The following is a 6,000-nucleotide window of genomic DNA, read 5'->3' on the forward strand; positions in this document are numbered from 1 at the left end:
CAGCAACACTGAGCTAGAGGAGTTTTGTGCCCACCCTTCAGGCAGTGCTAAAGCAGAATGTATTGCAGAGGAATGTCTGGCAACTTGTGTTTGCCTAAACTGGCTCAGGATTCTCTCCTGCCTTGCAAATTGATCTCAGCAGATCCAAAAATTCAAATAAAGCTTAAAAAGTATCACTGAAAACTTAAAAAAAATGCAACACACCTCCTGTTCTGAATGAGACAGCTTTGGGCCTCCAGCCTCCAAGATATGGTATCATTAATACAAGTACTGCAGAAGGGAATTAAGTAAGAAATTAAGAGTTTAAAGGTGTAACAATGGTCATTTAGCCACATGTACATATTCCTAGAAGGTGTGCTGGGGCAAATACCTGAACCATGTGTAAAACTCCACTTGGTAGTACGTGCTTCAAGTATTCCCAGCCTAGTACCCTGCCAGACCATAAGTAAAATGTGTCACCTCACATTCCCAGCTTGGAAAGAAGGATACCAATCTGTTTCACACAGGTATGATGAAAAATGCCAAGGAAATGCCAAGCAGACACCCTGAGTCAGCTGGGGGGATCCAGATTCCAGCAGGAAGCAGCAAACCACAGGGGCTTTTTAACTATTTAAAGTGAAAAGGGGGGTGAAGAAAGCCACTCCAGGAGGTAATTCCAGCCCTGAGCAGGTGCCTGAGCACTGAACCTTTGCTGATGACAATCTTCCCTATCAATCCATCATCTGCCCAGCATGGCCAGTTTGCCCAGTTCCCAAGGGACATGGTGCTTAGTAGGGATTGAATTTGTTGCTGCCTGCTAATCCCCGGAGCTGCTAATTACACCCATTATCAGTTTGTCCAGCATCCAGGTCTGGCACACTGCAGGATGCCAAGTCCCTGTCAGGTTTACAGACTGGTTTGGGTTAGCAGGGACCTTAAAGCTCATCCCATTCCACCTCCTGCCATGGGCAGGGACACCTTTCACTATCCCATTTCTCCAAGCCCCATCCAACCTGACCTTGGACACTTCCAGGGATGGGGCAGCCACAGCTGCCCTGAGCACCCTGTGCCAGGGCCTTGCCACCCTCACAGGGAAGAAATCCGTCCTTAAACTCAAATTTCCCCTCTTTTCGGTTTCAGTCCATTTGCTTCTTGTCCTGTCAAAACAATTCTTGATGAAGGAATGCTCAGGAATGGGACACTGCAAAATGTGCTGCTTTAAAACTGCAGGTTTTTATGTTTATTTGGGAGAAACAATGGATTTTCAAGGACTCTGGAACACGGTCTCTATGGCAACTATATGCAGAACCAGGGGGGAGGGAGGGGAAGTTCCCATATTTCCAAATACTCAGAACTGCGTGATTTGAAGTCCATTTACCAGGAACTGCAGGTGTAATGCACTGCTCAGGTTCATACAGGGATGCAAACAAGAAGTAGTTTCAGGCACACTATTCCCATGGAGTTTTAGGAAATCCTGCTCAGGCACATCTGCTAAAAATGCAGAAATGGCTGCCTTAATATTCAGCTCAGAAGAATTATTACCTGTGTGCTTGTTCCTACATAGATGGCAGCCAAAATCTGGAAAACCACAGGGAAACCCTGGTCCTTCCTGAAGGGAACACTTGGCCTCAAGCACAGCTCAGCAACACTCCAAGGAGAACTGGGAGCTCATCTCAGCATCAGGCTGTGAGCCTTAATCACTTTAAATCAGATCCCACCACTGGTTTATTTCCACTGCTCTTTCAAATTCAATTATTAAAAAAGGAAAACAAGACAAACTTAATTATGCTGGGCTGAGAGGCCCAGCTCAATGTCAGAGTCACTGCAATGTCTCCCACCAAGAGCCAGACCTCCAACATCATCACAGGCTCAGCAAAAAGCAGATTAGAGATCACTTACTGTTATCACCAACAAAACATGGACTGAGACAAAGCAAAGTGGTCATGCTGAAGAAATTGTCCTTTCCCTAGTGCAGGTGATTCTTCCTTGAATCTCCCTCTAAGTGATCAGCACAGAGGAGAAATGGTTCAAAAGGCCACGTTTTGTCACTTCCAGACCAAGCAGATCTCCTCTATCCACCATGGGCCCATCAGCAGCCTTCAAAAACCACAGGTATTCCCCTCTGGAGGCAGCAGCAGATGCCATTTTCAATACTTCTCTGACAAGTTCCTGACCCACAGAGCAGGATTTTGAAGTTTTCAGGATGTTCTGTCACAAAAGCCTCTTCCATTTGAGGAGCACTTTGTGACCCTTTAGGAAGGTGTCTGATCCAAGGGATCCCGCCTGCCTTATTGGCATCAGGAATTTCATGGGAGGGGGGAAAAGTAAAATTATCCACTTGCCCAACAGCCACCTTCTACTTTCCAGCTACAACATCACCTCCAGCCATTTATCCTGATTGGATTTATATTCCCTACATAATCCCACAAACACAACTAATGGCTGGTGTAGAACTAATGGCTGGTATATTCCATTAGGATCCTCTCCAGACAATTTGTGCCTCCAAGGACAAGCCCTGCAAAGCTGCCAGTGGATTCTGGGAGCAGCTGAGCAGTTCTGTGTCATGCTGGTATTTCACATGCCTATGTGTGGTTTGAGATGAGAAAAGCCACAAAAAGTCATGTACTGAACAATTATAACCTCAAAAAGAAACAAATAATCCATCTTTTTTGCACGATTACTCACAGGAGGAAAAGCAGAACAAAGCAATCCTATTAACAGATAAAAAGAAAGGGCCCAGTAAACAATTCCCAACCATACTGGTGGAGCCAACACATCCAGAAAAATGGACTTTCACTGCTGCTTTTCTGAGTCACTCAGCTAAAGCCTAAAACCTTTTTCTGCTTCATTTTAACCTGGTGTTCAGCACCACCTGCAACTGTACAGGACGTGACAAAAACTCAGCAGTTCCCATCCTGTCAGCTCCAAGCCACCAGCAGCCTGACTCTCCACACACAGCTCCAGGAGCTGCCTAAAACTGAAGCTCTAAACAGTTTCTAATCATACCAATTTCAGAGCTATCCACCAGAATACGGCAGCCCAAAAATATTAATTGGGGGAGACTACAGGGAGCGAGATAGAAGAGAGCACAAACATTTAATTCTTGCTCCTATGCCCTGCAAAGGCTTAAACTGGGGCACTTCAAATCCTCAGTGAGTTTCTGTTCCAACACATCCTCGGAGAAGGGCTGAGATGATCACAAAAGCTTCAGTAAAACAAAATCAAAACAAACAAACCCAGACTTTAAAAGTCAAGTGAAAATGTGCCTGTGAGCTTGCCCAAGAGGACATTCCTAGCCCTGGGAGTGGTGCACTGATGACCTCACCGAGCTGCAAACTCAGGCCAGGAAGTGTTTTGCTCATGTCTTTCAGAATAGGAAGCTGGCATTCCGGGGATATTCCTCGGAACCGATCACCAAATGAAACCCAGGACCATAAATTCCCTCCCCATCACAACACAACGTTTTGGTTTAATGAGCTGTTTTAGGAAGCCATCGGTAAAGTCGAATGCTGGACGTGGCCAGCACGATGTCACCGAGGGTAGAGCTCGGCACCCTGTGCTGCATCACCCAGGAAAAAGCTGATATTTCCCCCTTCTGCACATTCCTCCTCATTGCCATTAAACTGAATCCCTGCCTTTCGCTTGGAGTGAATCCCAGAAGTGACAGATGCAATAAGCATGAAGATTTCACTTGAAAAAATCCAATGATGTTTGAAAAGACAGCTCGGGAGAAGACAGAGCAATGCCAACAGAGAACACAAATGCTGATTAAAGCAATCTGGATAAAAGGCTACAAGTGACCATTGAAAAATTACTATTATGAAGTGCTGTATTGAAACAAACACTGAGCAAATGCTGCCTGACGTGTCCCCGTGTCAGGTCTTACTGGGGCTACCAAAAACACAGAAAAACACATACATCCAAAATAAACAGGCACTGCCACAAAAGTATTTGATCTTCTACCTCTGTGTACACAGTCCTTAGCAAACACCACTATTAGCTGCAATAAAACCTTCCTGCAAGCACACAGCCATCTGGATTTTCCCCCCCCTCTTGAGCAGAAAAGATGATTCAATGCTCGTTATTCAAATGAAAATGGAATAAACCCTCTCCCGCCTCCCGCACACAACACCCGCTGCTTTCCCCACATCCAAACGCGCTTCTCCCAGGACACGCTGTGCCAGTTCACACCATTTTCCCACACTCCAGAGCTTCCCTCGTGTGTGCCACGGAGGCACACAGAGGGAGAGGATGGTGCCAGGTAATTTGGGAACAGCCTGGCCTAAAATTAAAACAAAATTGGGAAATTTAGCAGCGAACTGAAAAATCAACCGCAGCCTGGTGTGTTCAGAATATCCCTCTCTGATTTTGCCACCGTCCTTGGTCTTGCTCCCAGTAATCCCCACGCACATCTGCACGAACAGAAGTGCTCAGACCAACTCCAGCTGTTAAAAAAACCCCAACCCTAACGCGTATCACTTATCTTCAACAATAAAACTGCTTCCATGGGGTTTACTTTTGTTTCCCAGCACCTTTCACTGCCTTCTTTTATTTTCTTCTTTTTTCAGACCGGTCTCCTGTGCAGTCAGTCAGTTACAGCATCACAATGTCCTACAGCTGAACCTCTGTGTGGTGGTGTCGGACACCTGCCCATGTGTCCAAGACCTTCCCTCGTGCTGTTAACGGAATCGGTGGGAATTTCATAAAGCACAGGTATGGACTAACCTTTAAATTTCAGCTTTGGCGTATCGCTGTTAAACAATGTGGCTTCCTGCATAGGAAAACAAAGCCCAGGGACATCTGCCCACAGCAAAGGGATGGCATGAGATGGTCCTTAAGATTCTTCCCAGCCTAAACCATTCTGGGATCCCCATACCATGTCACACAACCCAGTAGTCCACACATCTCCTGCACAGCCTCGAAAGAGCCCCTAATAACGGCGTGACAAGGACCTGCTCTACAGGAGCCTCCGAAAAATCAACCCAAACTAAAACCCCATCAGGGCTCTCATCTTTTGTCCTCTGCCATGGTGCACGGCGGGGACGAGCTCTCCGGGGGCGGCACACGCCGGTGGCACCGAGCGGCTGCTGCATCGCCGGGTGGAAAAGAAGGAAGGAAAAAAAAAAAAAAGAAACGAAAACGCGCCGAACAAAAGCCCCCCAGCGCTGTCCCCGCCGCGGCATCAGGTGCGCGGCGGGAGCGCCCGGCGCCGCCGCCCCGCCCCGGGTTTGCCCTGCCCGGCGGCCCCGGCCGGATGCGGATGCGGCGGCGACCCCGCGCCGCTGCCTAATAAGGAGGGAGCGGGGAGCGGCCGGGACCGAGGCGGTGCGGGGAGGGCGCTGCCGCCGCGGGCCCCGTGCTGACAGCGGCCGCCGCCTCACGGAGGGCTCGGCGGCCCCGCGCGGGGAGGGCCCGCCCGGCCGGACCCCCCCCCTGCCCGGCGCCCGCCCCTGGGCACCGCACCGCCCGCCCAGCCGCAGCCCCGCTCTGTGGTGCTCCCCAGTTCCCCGCTCGCCCTCACCGCCCCCGAGCCGCACCGCGATCCCGAGCCGCCTCCCGCGTCCGCTCCTCAGCCCGGCGGAGCCGCCGCCTCCGCCTCCTCCTCCGCCCGCCGCCGCCGCCCGACTGAGCGCCGCGGGGCGGGGCGGGGCAGCGCGGCAGCGGGCCCCGCCCCCAGACAGACCACGCCCACGAGAGACAACGCCCCTCCGGTCAGGCCCCGCCCAGTCCCGCCTCCCTCGGTAGGGCGTGGCAGAGCGGTGAGTGACGGCTCTGTCAGCCAATGGCCGCGCGGCGCTCCCCACCACGCGCGGTCGCGCGCTCTCGGGCCCCGCCCCGCCGCCCCTCAGCGGCGAGTGGGGGGCGAGAGGTCATGAGGGTCCTGAGGGGTCGATCGTGTCCGCCCTGAGGGACCGGCCATGTCCGCCCTATGGACCGGTCCTGTCCGCTCTGTGGGACCGCTCATGTCATTCCTGATCTGTCATCTCATGCCTGAAGGATCGGCCGTGTCTGTCCTAAGGG

At 51.1% G+C, this 6,000-nt stretch overlaps 1 protein-coding gene across 2 annotated transcripts in view; it reads right to left on the minus strand.

The window, feature by feature from the left end:
- CORO1C (coronin 1C) overlaps positions 1-5,591 on the minus strand; it is a 39,412-nt gene extending 33,821 nt beyond the window's left edge. The window contains exon 1 of one of the 2 annotated variants that reach the window (XM_005524303.3): positions 5,517-5,591. The gene's annotated coding sequence lies outside the window, so the exon portion shown is untranslated. Of the gene's footprint in view, positions 1-5,500 lie in introns of both variants that reach the window. The other variant, XM_014253831.2, reaches the window with a different exon arrangement.
- Between the last annotated feature and the right edge of the window lie 409 nt (positions 5,592-6,000).

This window comes from Pseudopodoces humilis, chromosome 20, assembly GCF_049639895.1.
Source record: "Pseudopodoces humilis isolate 2021_Gansu_Grassland_sample_001 chromosome 20, ASM4963989v1, whole genome shotgun sequence".
In the NCBI taxonomy this organism is placed as follows: domain Eukaryota; kingdom Metazoa; phylum Chordata; class Aves; order Passeriformes; family Paridae; genus Pseudopodoces; species Pseudopodoces humilis.